The sequence below is a fragment of the Scyliorhinus torazame genome, chromosome 10 (genome assembly GCF_047496885.1).
Source record: "Scyliorhinus torazame isolate Kashiwa2021f chromosome 10, sScyTor2.1, whole genome shotgun sequence".
Classification (NCBI taxonomy): Eukaryota; Metazoa; Chordata; class Chondrichthyes; order Carcharhiniformes; family Scyliorhinidae; genus Scyliorhinus; species Scyliorhinus torazame.
In genome coordinates this window covers 36,116,658-36,140,877 of record NC_092716.1, presented here as the reverse complement: position 1 = coordinate 36,140,877, position 24,220 = coordinate 36,116,658, and the positions used below count along the sequence as shown (strand labels likewise).

Here is a 24,220-nt window from a genome sequence, read left to right as displayed (position 1 = left end):
CTTGCAAATCTCCAAGGGTCCACCCCTCCCATTTGGTCCATAAATCCCCTCAACACTCTAGCCGCCGCCGGCTTCCTACCCGTCCTAGACCTGGAGCGATCCAGTGCTGGATCCAACACCGTGTTAAAGTCTCCCCCCATTATCAGGCCCCCCACTTCCAAGTCTGGGATCCGACCCAACATGCCGCATAAAACCCGCATCGTCCCAGTTCGGAGCATACACATTGACCAGTACCACCCTCTCTCCCTTCAACTTACCACTTACCATTATGTACCTACCGCCATTATCTGCCACAATGCTCGACGCCTCGAATGACACCTTCTTTCCCACCAAGATCGCCACCCCTCGATTTTTGGCATCTAGCCCCGAGTGAAACACCTGACCTACCCACCCTTTCCTCAGTCTTACCTGGTCTGCCAGCTTCAGGTGTGTCTCCTGGAGCATAACCACATCCGCCTTGAGCCCCTTCAGGTGCGCGAACACGCGGGCTCGCTTAACCGGCCAATTCAGTCCCCTTACATTCCAGGTTATCAGCCGGATCAGGGGGCTACCCGCCCCCATCCCCCGCCGACTAGCCATGACCCCTCCTCGGCCAGCCACGCGCCCGCACCCCACAGCCGGCCGTTCCCCACAGCGGCATACCCCAGTCTTGACCCCCCCCCCCACTTGCTCCAGCTCCTCCTTGACCTTAGCAGCAGCAACTCGACCCCCCCCCCCCCCACCCCCCAGGCTAGGACCCATCCTAGCTGGTTTACTCCCCCCATTGCACTTCCGCAAGTCAGCTGACTCCTGCTGACCCCGGCCACTCGCGCCTCCCCTTCGTCTCCTCCCATTGAGTGGCACACCCTCCTCTCCCGCTCCCCATCCACAGGCTCCCCCCCCCTCTCCGTTCTAAGCGCGGGAAACAATCCTTGCTTCCCCGCCCCGGCCCCGTGCCTCCCCCAGTCTTCGGCGCAGGAAAAATGCCCGCGCTCTCCACCTACCAGGCCCTGCCACCAACCAAAACAGTGCCCAACCCGCCCCATCCATCCTCCCCAACCCGAAAGAGAAAAACACAGAGAAAAAGAAACCCGAAACAATGTAAAGGCCCCCCCCAAACCAAAAATAGGCATAACATATCCACCGCAGTCCCCAATCGCCCATCCCGACCCTCAGTCTGTGTCCAGATTCTCGGCCTGAGCAAAGGCCCACGCCTCCTCCGGAGACTCAAAATAATGGTGCTGGTCCTTGTAGGTGACCCACAGTTGCGCCGGCTGCAACATGCCAAACTTCACCCCCTTCCTGTGCAGCACCGCCTTCGCTTGATTGTACCCGGCCCTCCTCTTCGCCACCTCCGCACTCCAGTCCTGATATATCCGAACCTCCGCGTTCTCCCACCTGCTGCTCCTCTCCTTCTTGGCCCACCTGAGCACACACTCCCGATCGACGAACCGATGGAACCGCACCAGCACCACCCGCGGAGCCTCGTTAGCCTTGGGCCTCCTCGCCAACACTCTATGTGCCCCTTCCAGCTCCAGGGGCCCCTGGAAGGACCCCGCTCCCATCAGCGAGTTCAACATGGTGACCACATAGGCCCCGACGTCCGGCCCTTCCAGCCCCTCCGGGAGGCCCAGATTCCACAGATTCTTCCGCCTCGACCGATTCTCCATCTCCTCGAACTGCTCCTGCCATCTCTTGTGGAGCGCCTCGTGCGCCTCCACCTTTACCGCCAGGCCTAAGATCTTGTCTTCATTGTCAGAGATCTTTTGTCGAGCCTCTCGGATCGCCACCCCCTGGGCCGTCTGTGTCTCCAGCAGCTTATCAATAGAAGCCTTCATCGGCTCTAGCAGGTCCGTTTTAATCTCTCTGAGGCAGCGCTGGATACCTTCCTGTTGCTCCTCCGCCCACTGCCTCCACGCTGCCTGGTCTCCGCCCGCCGCTATTTTGTCCTTCTTCCCTTCCTTCTTCTGGTCCACCACCACCTTTTTTGTCGCCCCGCTCCTTGTTAAAGCCATATACTAATGGAGAGCTATTATTAACTCCTTCCCACACCGGGAAATGTTGAAAAAGTGCCCTTGGGGGCCCTGAAAAGAGCCCAAAAGTCCGTTTTTGCGGGAGCCGCCGAATGTGCGACTTAGCTCCGCATAGCTGCAACCGGAAATCTCGAGAGGGAATCCTTTTGGCAGTGTTCGCTTCACCAATCTGCCCCAAAAAGTCTGTGGAAACTCCTGAAAAAGGTCTGAGAGTCCATTCCAGACGGGAGCTGCCGAATACGCGACCTACTCCTCTATGGCAACCACCGGAAGCCTCGTCCCCGCTTCTTCAATGGCCTTGGTAGATTTTTTCACAGTTGTTCCCTCTGCTGCTAGAATTCACCTTTAATAAAGGCCCTCAAGTCAGCTTGCAGCTTTAAGCTTGCCCTTCCCCCGCCTGCAGTTACAGCCAAATCTTTTACTGTTTCTGCCGGGTCTGGTAACCAAGAGACATACCATTCCTGGGGGACACTGTCAGGGGAATGCTGCAGTCTTCTTCCCACACCGGGAAATGTCAAACAAATGCCGTGGGGGCCCTGTAAAGAGCCCAAAAGTCCGTTCCAAGCGGGAGCTATCGAATATGCGACCTAGCTCTGCATAGCCGCACCCGGAAGTGCTCTGGTTCTCTTTAATGAGCCAATCAGAACTTGAGTGACAACATATTAGTACCGGAGCAGTTGATTTATTGTCTAATCACAACCTTCAAACTTTCGTAGGCTCAGTCACTTTCTTACTTTCTACTGAAGCAAAAATACTAATGATAGCGTGCAGCTCTGAATGCCATTAAAGACTGGGAATACGCCAGCTTTACACATCTGAAGTTGTTCGTAAGCCATATACAATATATTTCATAGGGTTATGTTTTGCTTAAATGCTGCACACATCAGAAACTAGTCTATACATGATCAATTCACTCAATATTTATGAAGAAAAAGAATCCCAGGGGATAAGCCACATTATTGAAGTGAGAATTCCTTACTCTTACCTGATGTTGTCTTCTAACAGTGGGAGAGAGAGCTGTGTCCTTTCCCTTTTAACTGGCTCTTTTGATAAGAAAAGTGAAAAGGTCCAAGACTTCAAAGAGTGGAGGTCAAACGTGTGTGGAGCAGCAGGATGGGCCTTATGTTGACTTCTCTTGAGTTCCTTTCTATCCTTTCAGCAAACACCCTCTGTGTTTTGTATTTTGGTGCAGGGGAATACCACCAGTTCACAGGCAGTGTCTGTATGTAAGCAGTAAAGGGAATCAAAATCCTCCAGTTTAGCAGTCGCTTTCAAACTCCTCTTGCTTGAAGCAAGATATTCATTCCCTTGAATAAGAACAAGAGAGAAGGAGAATGAGTAACCTCTCTTTTATCCAATTCAGATATAAACAAATGTCAATTCACACGTGAGCATTAATATTTTAACATGTAATCAGCAAGCACAAACAGAAAATAGACAGTAATGTCAACGCTGTTATTTTGTATTTTTGTGAGCTTCTGTTCTTCTCTTTATGCCCCCCACAGATGGACATTGCACCTGGCATCCATATTGCCTTTCACCAAACAGGGCACTGGGTGCAGAGGCAACAGTTATCAGGGGGATTTCATCAAAACATACAAAATTCTACCAGGACTAGACAGGGTAGATGCAGGAAGAATGTTCCTGATGGTGAACAAGTCCAGAACCACGGGTCACAGTCTGAGGATATGGGGTAAACTATTTAGGGCTGAGATGAGGAGAAGTTTCTTCACCCAGAGAGTGGTCAGCCTGTGGAATTCTCTACCACAGAAATCAATTGAGGCCAAAATATTGTCGGCGGAATTCTCCGTTCCTGAGGCTAAGTGTTGTTGTCGGGTCAGTATTTGTGGACTTCTACGATAGCAAAACTGACGTGGCACCTGGACCGATTCAGCGACCATTGAGGGGCTAGCACATGGAACACAATTGATTTCATTCATTTCATTTCATTCCAATGAGCAACGGTGCAGGATTTACCGGGTCCATGATTGGCACTCAGGAGGCTGACAAGCTGCAACTGCATAGACACAGTTCACTCCCCACACACACTCATCCCAGCAAACAAGATGGCACTGGTTGTGCTGGATGGTGCCCATCCTGCTGATTGGTTGGTTGGGGCCAGAGGGAACCCAGGGGGTGTCCTGGGGCGGGGGGTCACCTATATGACCCGTGGCCCTGAGTTCACAGTGGACAGTTAGCGGCTGTCATGATATGCGGACACACACATAATGATATACAGACACGCAGCTAATGGACACAGAGAACAAGACATGACCAATAAGCAGGCAGGACACTCAGGGGTGGGATCTGACTATAAAAGACACGAGACACTCACACTCCGCCTCTTTCCACTGATGAACATCTAGAGAGTCAGTCAAGGATGTTGTTACAATCTCACACCCCCACCATGTGGCTAAGACCTAGTCTGGTTCAGTCAGACAGAGTAACCACACTTAAGTTAGCAGAGAGTCGAACTCACAGAGAACTGTGCTAATTGTGCTATTAGTTCAATAAACCTGATTGAACTAACTTCAAGGTCTGGAGTATCTTTCTGATCTAAGCTGCATCCAGTTGCAGCCAGTGTTAGACCAGTGCACCTAACACGGCAGCGGCGTGCACAGCTGCATGGATACCTTGCAGATCTCAGCAGTGGTGTTCCATGCCCGTCCACCTCAACCCCACTACTCCACCCGGCCCTGGCAGATGCCCCCCGGCCAGCGGCACAACTGTCAGCAAACTAGGGCGATGTTGAACACTTTCTGTGCCCCCTCTCTCTCCCTCAGTAGCCATGGTGCCTGTTTCACGATTTATCAAAGCACAAGTGAACCTCGCCGCCGGTAATTCCCCGCAGTGGAGGCGGAGAATCGCGGAGGCCCCGGAGAAAACCGGGGCAAGCCCGCTAATGGTATGCAAATGTAGTTTACTGTACGTGCGGAGTGGAACACATTGATGCCGCTGTCGAGGCACTGGAAAATTGTGATTTGGCGTGAGACTGGTGCCGGCCACGATTTTGGTGCCAAAGCCGATTCTTTGCCCAATCACGTTTCCCGATTCCGGCAGCAGTCGACGGAGAATGTGGCCATGGATGTTTTCAAGAAGGAGTTAGAAAAAGCTCTTAGGGGCAGCACGGTGGTGCTGTGGGTTAGCCCTGTTGCCTCATGGAGGTCCCAGGTTCGATCCCGGCTCTGGGTCACTGTCTGTGTGGAATTTGCACATTCTCCCCGTCTTTGCGTGGGTTTTGCTCCCACAACCCAAAGATATGCCGGCTAGGTGGATTGGCCACGCTAAATTGCCCCTTAATTGGAAAAAATGAATCGGGTACTCTAAATTTATATAAAAAAAGAAAAAGCTCTTCGTGTTATAGGGATCAAAGGATATAGGGGGAAAGCGAGAACAGGTTACTGAGTTGGATGGTCAGCCATGATCATAATGAATGGTGGAGCAGGCTCGAGGGGCCGAATGGCCTCCTCCTGCTCCTATTTTCCATGTTTCTTTGTTTCTATCTCAGTGGATCCTTGCATTAGTGACCCATTTGGAGCCAGCAGGAAAATAAACCTGCTTCCGAGGGATGAGCTGGGGCAAGTAGCACAGTCTGTCACCACTGTGACATGTTGTACAACCACCATGGAGCAAAACTGAAAGGGTTTCTCACACTTAAACATCAACCAGAATTTGCAGAAGGGGAAGAAAGACACTTTATTAGAGCAACGCTGTTGAGCCTTTCCAGCTTGTTAAACCCTTGAAACTAAAAGTCACGGTTAACTTGTTTACCATTGTTTGAATCACTTTTTGCCAAAGCTGTGCGAGCATCCTTTACAAAAGTTCCTGTAGTCCCATTGTCTTCAAACAATATGCTTCGACTTACTATTTTTGACAAAAATAATTAGAAATATAAATGAAACTGTGCTTGCAGTATTATTACTATTTATTTATTTTTATTTATATACCAAGCAAGAGATAATACATTTCAATGATGGATTTCACAGGTGGCCCCTTGGATAATAAAATATTTACGCCCAACATTTAAATTTGCTTCATTGAATGCTTTTGATTTCTTGCTGCGGTTATTTAGAGTTTCGACGGTGCTGCATTTCTGTCGTTGCGCACACTGGTGTAATCAGGCAGTGATAGAGATTTTGCAGCGACGAACTTATCATATTATAAGCATTACTAAATGTTTATTACAATGGTGTGCACTGTATAATACTGCACTACATCGGCAGGGATAAAATCCAACCCAAAACGTTGGGATCATGCAGTCTCACAATGCAACAATTTTAACAGCATGATTTAAAGATTACTGCACCACCTTCATTCCTCAGAAAATATTGACAGATGTACTGCATTCCTAACCATTTCCTACAATGCAGGAATCATATTCTGTAACTAACATCAGGCTTCTTGCCTTATTCTTTTCCATTTATAAATCCTGATGACGTACCCAATTGTGTTCCCATTAAATACAAAAACATATTCCCACAATAAATGAGGTCCTGATCTCAAGCTGGGCTCTGTAGGGATGTGGAAACAAAGCATCGCACCACAGGGAAAGATTAATATCTGACAGCAGACTGACCCAGACTGGGCTGAGCTCTGGCACCTTAAAATGCCTGGCAGAAGAACAATACTTCAAAATAGAGAGTCTTGAGGGCAGGTAACCAGCCAACCTCTTTAGTGGGCAGCTTTGCAAAGGAATTTAAATATAATCCAAAGCATAGGTGAATTTGTCTTCTGAAATCAATCCAGAACTAAGATTCAGAAATAAAAGCTGGTGTCATGGAAATTAAAGGCCGCGATGTAGAATTGGTTTTCTGAATCCTGGCTGGTTGTTTTCCATTATCTCCTACCAATAGGATTACCCCAGGGGCCCTGGTGCTTTGCTCCTCATTTCCGTTATTTCTCTGGCAACACCTACAATCAAGAGGGCAGGGCAGTGTGCTTGCTTTCTGCCAACACCTGTTACAAATGCCCATCAGGATGCACATTAGTGATCCATAGTTGAATCCCCATCTTGAGAGACATTTGGCCTCCTCCCAAGGATGTGGGTGAAACTTGAAAGGTGGGGGAGGAGACTGAATTGTATGGTGTGCCAATGTACGGTGTCTCCAATCCTGCTAACTTTGGCTAATGTGCATGGTATCAATAAATCAAAATGCACCAGCCAGTTTTAGATTATTCTTTCGCTGCCTAATAAATAAGATTGTATCGCTTTAAGTATTTACATTTTGTTCCCCCAAATCTTTCTTTCCTTAGCCTTGTGGGAGCACTTAAAAATAATACTCATTCAAATTAGATTGTTTTAATCACTGAAGAGTTACCGAAAATACTGGCAACTATTTTTAAAACAGTTCATGTAAAATCGTTGATTTTTTGACATTACTGACACATGGCTGTTATCTAATGAAGAGTTGTAGAATGGATCTGATTCTTATTACTTTTCAGTACAGAATAACTTCATTAAAATGTAACATAATTCATTTCTATCCCACTAATGGGAATATATCTGTGCTGTATTCTTTGTGCTGAGGGTTTGGACCAAGGGTGATATGAAAATGAAATGAAAATCACTTATTGTCACGAGTAGGCTTCAATGAAGTTACTGTGAAAAGCCCCTAGTCGCCACATTCCGGCGCCTGTTCGGGGAGGCTGGTACGGGAATCGAACCGTGCTGCTGGCCTGTTTTAAAAGCCAGCGATTTAGCCCAGTGTGCTAAACCAGCCCCTGCCGGTATCATGACCGGTGTAGGTTTGGAGGGCCGAACGGGCCTGTTCCTGTGCTGTATTGTTCTTTGTTCTTTGTATCCTATACAGTGATCAACTTATTCAAGATGTAAACAGTTTTAAAAAGATCATTAAGATATTTTATCGCTGCAAGTTGACCAGGGAGAACGAAAAAAGGGATTAATTTTCATATGAGCACACAGATTTGAGCACAAGTATCAAAGTGGGCACGCTGGTGCTGAGGGAGTGCTGCGCTGTCTGAGGTGCCATTTTTAAAATAAGATACTAAATTAAGTTCCTGAGAGCTCTCAGTAAAAGATCCCATGGCACTATTTCAGAGAAATCGAAGTGAGCTACCCTCAGTGTCCAGGCCAATGTCTCTCCCTCAATTAACATCACAAAAAGAGTTTATTGGCTCATGATCACATTGCCTTTTGTGCAAGCTTGCTGTGCACAAGTTGGCAGAAACGACTATTCTGGAACATACCTCTTCATTCACCTGAGGAAGGAGCAGTGCTCCGAAAGCTAGTGATTTGAAACAAACCTGTTGGACGTTAACCTGGTGTTGTAAGACTTCTTGCTGTGCTCACTGGGTGAGGCTTCAGTGATTATCCATTTGGGCTATCGGTTGATTTATATTGAGTGTCGTTTAAAGGGGTGACAGCATGTTTTCAAGCAGCAGACTGACCAGTCTTGACATTTTAATCTCATCGACGTTTTTTCCCCCTTTTACTCACATAAATTCAATGTAGCAGCACCTCATTCTGTTTGTGTTAACACTTTTAAACCTTGAATTGTTTCAGGTGCTTTCTTTCAATATATTTAAGTTCAGTGATTTTGCAAAAGTAATTAATATATGGTCTGTTGCATGTTCGCTATGGCTCCTGCTTAAGAATTGTTAAGGTCCTGTAATTATGAGACAATTTATCAGTGAAAGTAATTTACAATGTACATAATCCTTTTACAATGAAAGTACCGGTATCTTTTATTGGGCATCACATGCAACTGTTACACAGTTGATAAAGCACCTTGCCTGATAACAGATCCCCTGCAGAAAAGAAGATACCAAAATACTTAAGATGAATCATGTAAAGTTCCAATTGTTGAAAGAATATTCTGATTGCATTTTACTGACTGCAATGATATTCAAAGTAAAGATACATTATGACACTGCAGATAAGACCATATGACGCAGGAGCAGAAATAGGCCATTCGCCCGTCGAGTCTGCTCCACCATTCACTGAGATCATGAAAGATCTGTAAAATTCCACCATCTGCTATGATAGGGTTCAAACCTGGATCCCCAGAGCATTACAAGGTCCAGCCACAATACACTACACCACTGTCTCCCCAGCCTTTGGTCATGCATTAGGGTCAGAGTAATTTCAGTTGTTTTGCTATTCTTGAGAAATTGAAAATTTGGGTCAGCACCTCATGAAAATTCATGCAATCTTAGATCTCTACAGTGCAGGAGTAGGTCATTCGGCCCATCGGGTCCTCACTGACCCTTCAAATGAGCACTCTACCAATGTTCACTCCCCCGCCCACCCCACCCTATCCCTGTAACCTCATTACCTAACCTGCACACCCCTGGACACTAAGGGGCAATTTATCATGGCCAATCCACCAAACCCTACCACGTCTTTAGATTGTGGGAGGAAATCGGAGCACCCGGAGGAAACCCACGCAGACACAAAAAGAATTTGCAAACTCCACGCAGACAGTGACCCAAGGCTGGAATCGAACCCAGGTCCCTGATGCTGTGAGACAGCAATGCTAACCACTGTGTCACTGTGCCGCACTATTTAAAATTATTAATTTCACTCCTAGGTGGAGGGCTGTACTGGAATCAAATCTGATGTATAGAAAGTTAATACATGCCACATCAATTTACAATGATTTCTGTACAAACCTACAAGCTAGTATTGGTCTTCTTTTAAATGCTATTGCTAATCGATCATTCCTTTTAGTTTAACTCTAAACTTTGTGAAAAATTTGTCTATGGCTCTATTATTATACTAGCACCAGGAGAAAACTCTTTCAAAGTCAAACTAAGTTTTCATTTTATTAACCTCACTCTTTGTGGCAAATTTCATTCATGTCAACGAAAACGTTATCGCTATTATGAATCTCATTTGTACACGTGCTCATTTTGAGGAATATACACACACACACAAACAGGAAAGCTGACAACATTCTTCTTGAATTATTCCAACCTTTTCAAACTTGTCAAGTTTTTGTCCATGAACCCGGTCAGAGGGGGTTCAACATGCATTTACTCTGAATGCTGAAGTGGGGATTGAAGCACTTTTATACTTACATTCGGTCTTGTTAATCGACCTGCTTCACTGAATGTTGGGAGAACAGTCCACTAGAGAATGGATGTCAGTAATAGGCCAACCTCATTAATCTCTTTATCATGTTCAATTACCAGAATGCATAATGAGCTTCATGATAGAGGGAAGAAACAATGGCAGACAAACGTTTCCTGAAAAATATGGGAAAGCATTTGTCCATCAACCAACACGGTGATCACATAATCTCCAAATTGTAGTTGATGGCATGGTGGGGGCGGGGAGAAAGAAAGTTATAAAGCTTCTGCTTGTGAAACAAGCTTATTTTTTCAGTAAAGCCCATTCCCACTTGTAGGGAGTTTGTCAGTTTATCTCATAAATCTGTGAGGCATCAAGGACAAAATCTGAATGATTCCCCGTGACCCAAGGTTGTATGATGTCCCCGAAAAACATCTCGGTGATAAATATTTTGTAAAATAGCAGTAAATAGCAGGGCGGCCAGTTTCCATGAACTACTGAGAGGTTTTGGACAAGCTCAGAAGAGAATGCGGGGAGGGAAAATAACAATGGGAAAGTTGGTGCTGGAGTGGGGGCTCGGGGAAAAGGGAATTATATTCATGCATGCAAATCGAAGACTGCTTGTTGAAGATACAGGGACATTTTCTTTGTTTATTTATTACTAATGCTTTTAAATTTCACACTTAAAATAAAGCTTTTGGGCCACGCCTAGACAATCTCCAAGTGCAGATGGCGACAATATTTAAACTTAGCAAAACAAAATGCTTTGAAGAAATTAAACCTTTTTACTAGTGGGACTGCCAAGGTCAAGGTGGGCTGCAGGTAAATGACGGAGAAGTAGGTTTTAAAGTTATTACCTTAATCAACCAAATAAAAGATTGGTTTCTCTTTAAGATGGAGAACTGCTCTGACTGAAATCCCTTTGATGAATGTTAACAGTGAAAACTGAACAGATTTACTCTACAAAGTGGGAACAAACTTTGAATGCTTCAACAATTTCTGCTCGTTAACACAAGCTACTGACATAACACTACATCTTTGGGTAATATTGATGTTAAATCTTTTCCTGGCATTACCATCTGTCACCACAAAGCATTTAGAAGTCCACAGAGTAAACTTTTGGCGTATAAATTTAGCACTAACAAACCTGCGATTATTTTTGGCTGCTTCTGCTTACAGTGTAGTTCCTAAAACCATCAGGGCACACTAAGGTTCTGGCTGTTAGTCACTTGTTTTACCAAAAATGGTAATAATCTGTGATTGAAGACTAATGCAGTTAGACTGCGAAGAATATGGATATCAGATCTGCATACTCACTGACCCCTTTCCCACTCTTATGCTTTAATAGCCCATTTGCTTCACTGGATACAGAACCTGAAAAGTTTCTGTTTACACACACACGCTCACACACTTGAATGGACAACAAACTTTGAAACTCTTTCATGTTGTTTTATCTTGTCTACTTTCTTCCAGTTAAAAACCAGTTACAAATCTAATGGTCAAAGCCCTTCCCATAATCTTTCAACTAGTTTAATTAGATTCCTTTGGGAACAGCACTTGAAGAATTACGGGACTAATAAACACGTTACCCTTTCTCTGAAACACAAATAAAAATAAATCCCTTATTATCCTGGTGAGCATGAATGCTTTATTGTCTAACGCATATTTTTTGCCACCCAGTGTCTGTTAGCAAATATTCAGTGGTGGTTGAGTTTCCTACTTTTGGGTTGTGATTGTTTCAGGAATGATTTTGCTTTGAGTTTCCAAAAATAATGTAGTGGAGCATTAGGAATATTTCTGTTATTTTCCTTCTAACCTAATGGGATAGGAATCTTTCAGACATTTTGCTACTATGCAAAGTGTCTTGCGCACAAAATCACACTTAATACGGTAGAAATTAATCGTAGCTCATCTAAGAGCATTATCATTGATATGCCGTTACATTATTTGGGCGAGTTGTCAGCATCTGTTGCGTTTCCACAGGCGGCTCACCCACTCTAAGTAGATAAATATTGAGTTGCTGCCTTGCCAGCAGTGCTGAGTTGGGAAGGAAGGGTACTGATGGATGGTGGGTCAAGGTGAGGGAGTGGGGTAAATCGCTGGTACTGTGGATTTGTGGGGTCCACCTCTGCTCTTCATGATTCCATTGCAAGAGGCATCAGGCTGTTCCAGACACCGTCAGAGACACCTAGAAAATGCCCCAAACCAATCAGGTGGCGCACGGAAGTAGCCCTTAAAAACAGGCATTCAGAAGCCCAATTTCTTTTCCTATTCATTCTTGGGAAATGGGTCTCATTATTAAGGGCAGCATTTATTGCCCATTCCTAGTTACCCTTGAGAAGATGGTAGTTTGCATTCCTCTTTAGCAGCAGCCGTTCATGTGGTGAAGGCGCTGCTACAGCGCTGTTTAATAGGAAGGTCCAGGGTTTTAACCCAGTAGTCATGACAAAATAGTGGCAATGCAACTGATGTCCAAATTGGGATGGTCTGCAACTTGAAGATGCTGATGTTCCCATGCACCTGCTGCCCTTGTCTTTCTAGATGGTGGATATCACTGTTGTGCGGGGTGCTGCCAAACAAGCCTTAGCGAGTAGCTGCAGTGCATCGCATAGATATTTCTACCGCAATAATCCTTCATTTCAAATCACCGTGAGCCCTTGCAAAATACTATGAAGTGCTAAAGGGGTGTTGCCCATTTTAGAAAAGCTCTACTTTAAGTGTGAATCCACAAAGTAAAATCCAAAATTATAGGCAGCATAAAATTAGTTTTATGATGAACATCAAGTTACCTTTCTGTAAAATTACAGCATCTGTTATTTGAAAAATGTGTTTTCAGTCTTTGACATCCTGAGTAATTAAATTTTACATGGAAAAAATTTCCATCTGTACTGTTTTTATGAGACCAACAAAGGACAGCATCTGCACGGCATTCCCAGCATGTGGAACAGGTGCAATACAATAAAAACTGGAACAAAATGTTCACTATTTACAAGTCTGATAAACAAATGTCATATTTAAATATACATTCCGAATGATCACAGCCTTACGCTGCTTTAAAATCTTTTTGCACAAAGCTGCTGCAAGTTTAGGTGGGGGAGCTGACAAGTACCCACCACGCTGTAAAACAGTCTTTAAGAAATAACATTGCACACTCCAAAAAAGTCTTCTTTGCCTCTCAACAGGTGCGGCTGCTTTCTTATTCAGAGTGAATTATGTTAAAGTAGTTGCAAGTTAAGACGCCACCTCAAACACGTGTGGATTGACTGGCATGTCGAGGATGAGTAAATCTATATAATCAGATAGCCTGCCCCTGCTCCCTGTTAGTCTCTCTGCACTTGTGTGAGCAAACATCGACTGCATGCTTGTGGGCAGTTTGCCGTCTAAACCATCTGCAATAAATTAGCCATAAATAAAGCGGGTGTTATCTCGATTCATTGCCTCAAATGCTTCCCTACCTGTTGGGACAATGGGCTGATCAATAACAAGTAGAGCAGCTGTGCATGAGATTGTGGGGCTTTACAGAGTATTTAGTATCGATTAGGTTGCCCTCTGCCAACAGAAATGTGGTGTGAATGACAAGTAATGGAAGGAAGGAAATCAGTAGCCAGTGGCAGCCTCAGAGCAGCTTGGAGATATTGAATGGCTGAACAGAACCAAGTAAAACAGTAATTCCCATACATTACAGGACTATAATCTGCTTATAAAACTGAGTTTAGCCATGGCTGTCACAACATTTAGGTTTGCCATTGATGTTCTTGACCTTCATTTAATATTATTAAAGCAGCTGCTGTTAAAAATGTGAATTTTCATTGAAAATCCCACAACTTGTGGACTCTGCATGAATGCTTTGAAAAGAGAAGATCCTTCTTGACATTAATTTTAACTGTGTCCTAACTGTATCTCTATACTGTCCAGCTGACTGAGATACTGGTTTTCCTCTGATGAATATCTTTGTTTGATTTGGTCTTCTCGATAATTCTACCTCAGAATTTAGTCCAGTGAAACCTCTATTGTCTGCACATTAAAGTTCTGCTGTCCCAGTTAACCCCTGGAATGTATACAAGACGGAGCATTAGATGGGATATGACCTCATTGTGCAGATTCTTTTGTTATTTTCTTTTAAATAAAACCATGCATTTATTACTTGTATCCTACTTTATTTTCAGTGCAGCTGATTGGCATGAGTAAAACCAAAATTTAGGGATTCTTGATTATCTGCCAGTTTCCATGACCCTTGAGGACAGTCATTGCTTTTATGGCAGATAATGAAAGTTGCATTGTATATGTAAAAAAAACATTAAAGCTGGAGCTTACTGATTATTGAGAGATTTCCTATTAATGAGATAGCGCGAAATGTTATTTGTCACATCGCAGGTTGTGATGCATCACAGTGTTACAATAAAGGACTATAAAACAGACAATGCTTTTTCTAACGATTGTACTTAACAGAGCAGCCCTAACAATTGTCGCAATTTAGTACATCAGTAAATTTCTGACTGTCTTTATCTGTAAATGGTTTGACAGTTCTGGTTTGAAAGATCAATGGACATTTAAGTTCAGTAGACGTTATTAATGCACCATAACACGCTGTGTTTCTCAGTTGTAGCAATTTTTAAATAAAAAATATTTGTATATGACTGCTTTCGAGTTGCTACCGTTCAACAATGATCTCAGCACCTTTAAATACAGAGAAAAGTTCCCCAAAATGCTAATGTGCATTCAGTGATATTTTTCATTATACTATAACCCGAAACTCAAATGATCTTCCCACTGTGCATACCCTCTTTTAGTTGATAAGATGAGGGCAGGAACAGACTCTTATTTTTGAAGGTTTGCATAGAATATAAAGAATTTCAACAATTATTGATTGATATCATAATGTCTGAAGCATTGAAGTGCGTGTTTGTCTGTCTTTCGCGGTTAGGTGTTGACAGCACTCTGAACAAACTACAGCTCACTCAGAGATGACATGTTTCAGTCAATACATCTGAAAACCCTTTGAGCGGAGAAAACTCTTAACTTTCAAAGGGCAGGTACCTTCTATAATGTAACATTTGCCCAAATTATCTTGGGTAATGTTCTTAAATGGAGAATAAGGGGAGCCTGCCTGTTCTGGTGATTAGGAGCTGAGTGAGGACCCAGGCAGCTTGCTCTCAGTTGAGTCTTTCAATCTGCCTGTTAGCTGCTGTTCCCTGGTAATGGACAGCTGGACTCCTTCAGTGGTATACAAATCAGCCTTGCCTACTGCTCGGTTCAAAACATTGGTTTGTCTGGTCCTTTCCAGCCTACTGAACTAACTGACCGGACTAAACCAGGAGCAGGGAACTCTCCATTGTCAGACAGTCACATTTCATCAGGACATCCATGGTTCCTGACTGTCCAGCTGAGTCTGAACAATTGAGCCAGTTCGGCTAGTCGAGCCTGCTTCACCATTCAATAAGATGATGGCCGGGATTTTCAGGCCCTTCGCGTTGATGGGATCTTCCGGTCTCACCAAATGTGACTGACCCCACCCCAGCTGTAGCGTATTCCCCCTTGCTGTGGCAGGTAAGCATTGCAAATTTCCACTGACTTCTGTGGGAACAGAAAACCCACCACAGGGCCCACCATGGGCGGGGGCAGGGCAAAAACCCTGGTTCATGGCTGATCTGAGTGTAGCTTTTAACCCCACTGTGATGCCTGACACTCATAACACTTGACTCTTTTGCAGATCAAACATCTGTCCAACTGAGCATTGAATACATTCAGAGACACAGCCTCCACTGCTCTTTGGGACAGAGGATTCAAAATATTAGCAGTCCTCTGAGAGAAGAAATTTTTCCTCATCTCCGTCTAAAATGGGAGGCTCCTCATTCTGAAACTGTGCTGCCTAGATTAAAGTTTCCCCGAAACATTGGGCAAGATTCTTCATTTTGGAGACTGTCGGCACAATTCTCCCAAAAGGGAACAAAGTCCCCGAGTGAGCGGGTTTAGCCAGGTGGTTCCCGGCACTCGAAGTACCGAGAAACACGTGGCTATTCAACGCGACTCGCATTGTATAAGGGACCTGAACGGGGAATGCGCGGCTGAGGCTGCACATGTCTGCTTGCCGGAACTCCCCAGTGTAGTGAGAGGTCGGGATGCCATTTAAAAATGGCAACCCAAACTCTGAGGCCCCCAAAGTGATCCCCAACCTCCCCCCCCCCCCCCAGCCCAAACAGCCCCTGCACCGAAAATCAGCCCTGAACCCCAACTCCATAGCTTCTTACCTCCCGGATTGCCGGGGTGCCCCTAACCCAAGTGCACTCTGTGGGGAGTCCCTTTAAGCAGTGGGTCCCTGTGGGGGTCTCCCTATTTCAGGGGTCATTATGGGGGGTCTCCCAATTGCAGGGACCCCTTTCCAATGTGACCCCCACACAGAACCCCTCTCCCCACAGAAAAGAAACCCCTGTCTGGAAGCTAGAGGGCAGTCCAGATAGGGGCATTGAGACAGCTTGCAGCCATAACACTTACCTTGCAGCTCCATGTGACCTTTCCTGGAAGGAGAGCAGCTGTGACTCGCGTCCGCGTCCCACAGATCCATTAGCTGCAAGCCAATCATAGAATTCTTATAGTGTGCTGTGATTGACAACTTTTCCAAACCATCTGCAGCTTTGATTCATTCAACTCCCTTCATGGTTCAATGGCCTAAGTGGTGAAACCCAATGTTTGTAAACATTGACCACATCAAAGAGATGTCAGTGCATTCCAAGTACTGAGTGCATTCCAATCAATCAAGCATGAGACCCCCTATTAAAGAGACCAGCACCAGACACCCCCGAATTAAAGAGATGCTCACCAGAGACCCCCAGAAGAGAGACCCCTGTCTGGAAACCAGCGAGCAGTCCCAACAGAGACAGTGAAAAAGATCACTGCTTTAAAACTCACCTGTGCGATACACCTGCTGGCTCAGGCACAGGGAGCAGCACCTGTCGATTTCTGGAAAGAGAAAACTGTCAGCTAGGTTTAAACCCCTCAGATCTTTGATCTGCAAACCATTCATTCATTTCTCTGTGATTCTGATTTTACTGGGCTGTAATTGACACCTTCCACACAAACACCCAGCTGTCAGCATTGTTTAATTCATCTGCCTTCAGGCTTGAGTGACACTGGAGTAGTCAGCTGTGAAACTAACAGAAAACGCTTAACACATGGTCCATGAGTCTGGGGAAAACGAAAAGCTAAAAAACAAAGAAAACTAAAAATACCTTAAAATACTTAGCTAATTACAGTAACCATGGTCCTAATCAATATTGGATGGATGGGATATTTTAATGAGTGACAAGTAGCAAACTATTTAAAACATGGACAAGATTCACTGATAAAATAGATTCTCTCTCACCATTAAAATAACCCCTTGGGACTAATTATTTAAGTCCTGATTCTACTTATCTATTCTTTGACTGAAGACTATCTCGCACACTGTCTTTAAACAGTGGCATCAAAATTTATTACCTGCTCAAAGATTTTTATTTTTATTTTCCTATCTTTCAGATAGAGAACAGGAAAATGCCTCAGTCTACAATCACAGTTTCACTTTATTGACTGTTGCGTCCTTGTACAAATGATCGTTTCCTCACTGAAAGGTCACATTAAACTGTTTTAAGAGATTAGTAATATTTCTGGAATCACTAGAGCAACACATTAATTTCACTTTCCATCAAATGGCGAAGTTGTTTATATACAGTGTGTATCGCCTCCATACTTCAACCAGTAAAAGGACATCTGTACTCCAGCCAAGCACAACAGGTTGACTACCTGTCAATGCCTCGGAAACAGGATATTTATCAAGTTAAAAAGCCGCCCCTGATCAATTCCATCACAAATCAGTATCGGAAAATCAGTCCCCAAAGGGTTAATCCTTATTGGGCAAACAAAATAAGTCAGCTGCTTGGCAGCTATTGTTTTTATGTGGGCTTATAGCATTATCATACACATTGTAGATTTACTGGAGAGGCTGGTAGCCAGAGGTAGTGTATTGGCAAATTACACTTACAACCAAATCATTGACCATCGTATCAGTGGCACATTTAGGTCAATGTCAGGGTTAAAGGTCACAGAGGAGCAGACTGATAATAGAGTGCTTGTGGACATTGTCAGATTGCTCCTGTGAAGTACTGGGGCAGCTTGGGCCTCGGGGTATTCCTTTTTATCGAAAGACTGCTTGTCTCATAGGTGATGCAAGTCTGATAGAACCTAAATACCTTTTGATTGTAACTGTGAAATCAGTTCAGTGGTCACTAACAATTTGAAAGGCAGTTTATTGACTGGCTCAACAGAGGCAGTTATTGACTGCTGTGTTTTCCCAGCCGTGGAAGCACATGTTGTATAGCAGGTAGCTGAGGCATTGCTAAATGTAACAAAGCTTTATTTAAAGCTTTATTTATTTAAAGGAAAACTTCAACATAAGCGTTATCAGCTCTTGCACAGGTATTATACAACTGCCTCACATATATCAATTAAATGTAACAGGAACAATGGGTGGTTTGTGTGCCAGCCTTCAGACTTATAGAGGTTTCACTCAGTTCAAATCAGTGCATATGCAGGGCTGCCACAATTAAACTACTTGCTCAAATGTTATCCAGAGGTTTAGTTCTTTTGTTACAATCCATGTAGAAACTGATAGCTTTTAAAAAGAAGTTCGAACTTCGAGTTAATAGTTTGAAAGAATGGTATGCCAAGGTTTAAGGGACGTGATTCAGCAACCCCATTGTGACTGGCGCTGGGTGAGATCCAGTTCTGAATATTTAAATGAGCCTTATGGCTCCCTTAAATACCTGGCCGCCGGATTCACCAGACGCTTGGGACTCACCGGGGAAGACCTCGGCAGGGGTCCGCTTAGTACTAGTCCACACAAAAGGGAACCAGTCGTGACGGCACCTTGGGGGCGGGGTGGGTCTCCCAGACCATTGGAGATCCCCGGGCAGGTTGGCACCATGCCACTCCTCATGATACCTGGGCACCTTTGCACTGCCACTGGCACCCTGGCAGTGCCACCTGGACACCCTGGCAGTGCCACCCTGGCAGTGGCAGGGTGCCCAGGTGCCAGGTTGGCACTGTTGGGTCAGGCCCAGGGGGGGATCTTGCCAGGTAGAGGGGGTGAGGGAGGTTCCCAGGGGTCTACCCAAGGATGGGGGGGTGATGTCAAAGAAGCTTTGCGGGTGGGGGGGCGGGGGGGGGGGGGGCAGGCCTGAAAGGAGAGGGGAATCAGGGCAACCAGAGAAAATGGCGCCCCGATCGGCAAGGAACCTTTTCTGCTGGGCCGCCGGCAGGAAATGACTCAAGTGTGGCCTCGGCGGGAGAAACACCCAAGGTCCAAAATAAACGTCAAAGTACCGTTGGATAGCGGGATGTTTCTTGCTACTGCTGACGCTGAGAAACACACCGCTAAACGCGTTGTTCAGCGGACTTCAACTTGAGTTCACTGAATTGCGCCTTGATGTTTACAGTAACAAATCAGTAAAAATCCTATTAACTAAACACTGTAGGCAACTTAGGCTTGAATTTACACCATGACAGAGAGCCTGTCCATCATGGTGAAAATGGTAGGTGTGTGAAAATCAAAAGCCCCACCCCCAAACAGAGCACTGCCCATTCTCAGGAGGGCAGGGTTTCGTCAGTTCGCGTTGCGTGCATGTGCAGTTTATGGAGGTAGCTGGCCTTTTTGACTCATCGATTGTCTCCACTCAGGTGGGAGTTTGGTCGCCCAGGAGTGTAAAACCAAAAATAGACCTGTTCAGAGCAGGTCGGAACTTTGTGAATTTGTTTGGAAAGCCAAGTTCCACTTTGGATGTGGTTCTGGGACTTCTTTTGGGGAGGTCAGGTGCACTTCTTTGGAGGTAACGTCCCCCTGGAGAGGCCAGCTGTCCTTTGGGAGAGTTCAGGTGCCCTTTGGAAGTGCTAAAATTTGGCATGATTGTGCATAAAAAGTGCATAAACTCAGTAACTCATCAAGCTCATTAGAACGGTCAACCGACCTGTCAAAATCAACCATCAAATCTGTCAAAAGTGCCTGTCAAGCGAAGCCGTCAAAAGTGTCAAAGAGGAACTGCCAAAAGCATCTGTCAAGGCATGCAAAAGACCTTTAAATTTTGATTAAAAATATTTGGAGTGTTAAAAAAAATAGTTGCTTGCTTTTCATTCTGTCTGTGACATAAACCTGAAGGTTTCCATTACTGGATTAGTGCCGCATAACCAATTTCACACCCATTCATTATCATTGTAGGGCTCCACCATTTTGCAGTTTGATTGACAGCTACAAGTTGGTTATAGACTCTTTGGCGTGTGAATATGAAGTCCAGTGTTGATTGTTTTAAGGGATAGTGCACCTGAATGAAATGTTTGTTATATGTAGTTGAAGGAAAGTGAATGTAGTTTTTTTTAATGAATGAGTTTTTTTTTTCTTTACAGTGAAGTCTGCAATAGACACTTAGAACTTTATTTTATCTCTACATGGGTCCTGAGTTCCACCCACGGTAGACAGTGGGTCAGTTATCATGGTAGGCATAAGGACAGAGGGTGGTGGGTGAGGGGGTATGGATTGACATGAGTTGGCATGAAGTTAGCCTGGCGCTACATAAGGCTTTGCGGGTGAGTCTGGGGCATAAATTGGCATGGAGGGGTTGAGGGGCTATGGGGTGGTTACCGGGTATAATGTGGCATAGGCTGACATGGTTGGGTATTAGGAGAGTGTAGGGGAGGGGGTTGCACATGTTGAGGGCTAGATGGATGTTTTATGTTTTATTATTTTAAAAAACGTTTGGACACAGTGCCAGAGCCCTGAGGCAGACTTTCCGCCCACTCCACTCTGTACCTGGCATCCTCCTCATTACTTCTAGGGTTGTCTTTGCCGACTTCAAATCTAACCCGCCCCCTTGGACTGAAAATCAGAAGTTCAGACAGCCACTGTCAAAGGTTCGACTCACGGAGCCAGAAATCCTCCTGACTCTGTGCACCCAACTCACGGATAGAAACCAGGTTATACTCTAAACCACAGAATGGAAAACTCTCCAGTCTTATTTTTAGCCCAACCAAAGAAACCCCCAGTTTTCGCAGCTATATGTTACTGTCCTTAACATAGACATTCAATTTTTCCAGAATCAGTCCAAAAGTCATTCATAGCTCCTAAGAATTTTTTAATGTTCTTTTCTTTTCTCATCCTGGTAACTTGCAATCTTAGAATTGTCTTTCACAGTGAAGTTTGTTTTCCTGGAGACCTTCTCTCTGGCCCAAGCTAGACAACTCTTCCAGCCTTATTTTAAATCGCCACAATTTTGGTCTTTTCAATCCAAGCCTGGACTTCCGCCCGCATGATGAACCAAAGACACATTTATGCCTCTAGCTGCTCTCTCCCAGATCTAGGCAGGATCAAAGCACTGTCTGTGATATTCAGTGATATTCTAGGAAAGTTTGAAACTCGATCTACACAATATCTTCCTTTACATCCTTCTCTGTGGCAATGTGAAATACTAGGTAGAATTGCTAATTAGTTGTCCTTGCAAGCCCAGTTCTCATTCATCTTGGAACTCAATCGACTGTTTTAAGCGCAACTGTTTACAACCCAACATTCTCAACACTTTTCAGGGATTTTGTGACTTTACAATCTCCACTGTTAATGTACAAGCTGCTGCCATTATTTACAAGCATAAATAGTTTGCACCTTCTCCCCAGTAAAATAGTCTAAGCATTCCTTTGATCTCTAGCAAACAAACTTTACTTCAGAACAAGTCACATGACCCCTTTATTTTACCTTAAATTTAAGAAACATTCCCAAAACATAACCGCAGATATCTTATAAACCTCATAACTGTAACACCTGGCAGAAGATGATAGGTATCAGCTTACCACTGCAAAACAATTCCAAATCTAAATGATTGCTAAGTGAACTAAAAGCAACCAAATTGCTCTTTGATATGTACACTCTCTGATGGGAAGCATTGGTTTAACAGGATAGATTGTCCGACTGTGGGTGAGTTAGGCTATGACATGCAAGACTTATTCCTGTAAATCACTCTTCCTCATAGTGTATCATATTTGTACAACAAGGACCCTCACCTTCTGTTAACCAAAAGTATTTGTTCTAAACATCTTTCCTCCTGGCAACTGTAATGAGATAGGACCTTCCAGCTAACGTTCTCTTCACCTGGAGTCTTGATCTCTTGCTGAGATGCAGGTCCACTGGTGTATACTACAAGATAATCATTATTTTTCTATGACCCTAAACATTATCTGCAAGTTGTGAGCACAGAGGGCACTACCCCTGTCAACAGATGAGTGAACCTTTCAGCACATAACTCTGGGTAATGATTGTGAATGGCAGCTTAATGAGAAAGGACCTTCCAGCTAACTTTCCCTTCACCTGGAGTCTGGATCTCTTGCTGCGATACAGGTTCACTGTTACATACTACAAGATGACCATTATTTTCTATGACCCTGAACATTATTTGAAGTTGTGAGCACAGAGGGCACTATCCCTGTCAACAGATGAGTGAACCTTCTAGCACATAACATTGGGTAATGACTGTGAACGGGAAACCTGTTCCACTTTCCCAGTCTCTGATTGTCGCATGTAGATGCTGATCTGGCTGAGATCAACTAACTGAGAATAAAGCAAGAATCAAAACTTCTAATCCCGAAGGCTTAGGCCCTGAAAAGGTAGTGCAATCACTCTTGGAACTATTGATACAGTTGGAACGATGAGTTGTAAAAACAAGACCAAGTGATTTCAATTGTTGGTGCATATTGATGTATGTCGATTTTGACAAGCTAAGGAAGGTTGTAAAGACATAGCCATGTCTAAACAATAACTGGTTCAGTGCATCTGAACAGTGATGTTCAGATTATACATGACGACAGGTATTACTCAGTCTAAGCCATGAGCTTTCTCCTGCTCGTCTCTTAGTCATGCAATTCTCCCTTGCATCAACCTGTGGGCAGCACGAGTTCTCCAGTCCCACACATTTAACCCTTTCAACCTTGATCCCTCTAATACTAGGCATTTCAGGTTGATCTACATTAACAGGTATATATGGGCAAGGTAGTTACATCTGGAGCTCTGGCAGTCAGAAGGGGCAAGGGGTAATCAACTAACTATTTCATTGGAGGCAACAGGTTTTAGGGAAGTATTGCAGAGATTGACATATTTACCAGTTGTTGCAAGAAGGAATGTCTCTGATGACACCAGTAGCGACCAGGTTTTTACTTGTAAAGCACATGGCAATGACAGAGTACTCACAGTTATGAAAGCAGTGGCAGAATAAAACTAAAATAATTGACTGGGTAAGTATTGGCCCAAATTTGCAATACAAAATAATTTCTTTGTCTTCGGCGATCACTCGCTAATGTGTATGATTGTCCACCTGAAGACCTCTGTGTTACTGGTCATGGGCTCTGTGGATCCCTGCATGGCTGATGTGCCCAATCCTAGAGCTGCATCTTCGACTGTCACTGTCCTGCAAGAGACCCGAAGGGCAGCTAAGGGAAGATGGTGGTGGTTATAACGTCTTCCGGAGAAGAAAACCTGAGGATCAGACCAGGATGCATGAAATTGGTTTCACCATCGTGAAGAAACTTGACTGGAGCGGTACGGTGGCACAGTGGTTAGCACTGCTGCCTACGGGACTGACGGCCCGGGTTCGATTCCAGCCCTGTCACTGTCTGTGTGGAGTTTGTGCATTCTCCCCATGTTTGTGTGGGTTTCACCCCCACAATCCGAAGATGTGTAGGTTGGGTGCATTAGCCAGGCTAAATTGTCCCTTAATTGGAAACAAAAATTATTGGGTACTCTAAATTTTCAATAAAAAAAAAGAACAAACTTGTCAACTAAATTCTGGAGCTCCCCGTCGGCATCAATGAGCACCTCATCATACTCTGTCAACAACTGGTCAAGAAACACGGGCAACAGTCGTGAGTGCCTATGCCCCAACCGCGATGCCAATGATGAGTCCAAAGAAGGTTTCTACTCCGCCCTGGACATCATACTCTCCAACATTCCTAAGGAAGATAAGAGTCATTCTCCTTGGGTGTTTCAATGCTATGGTAGGAAAAGACTCCCACCTCTGGAAATGAACCATTGGAAAGGAAAAAGTTGGAAATTGCAACTCCAACGGGGTTCTCCTGCTCATCAAATGTGTGAAACATCAACTTTTCATCACCAATA

The 24,220-nt window shown here is 44.5% G+C and overlaps 1 pseudogene; it reads right to left on the bottom strand.

Moving 5' to 3' along the window:
• The window catches only part of LOC140384796 (toll-interacting protein-like), a 74,409-nt pseudogene extending 57,860 nt beyond the window's left edge, over positions 1–16,549 (bottom strand).
• Between the last annotated feature and the right edge of the window lie 7,671 nt (positions 16,550–24,220).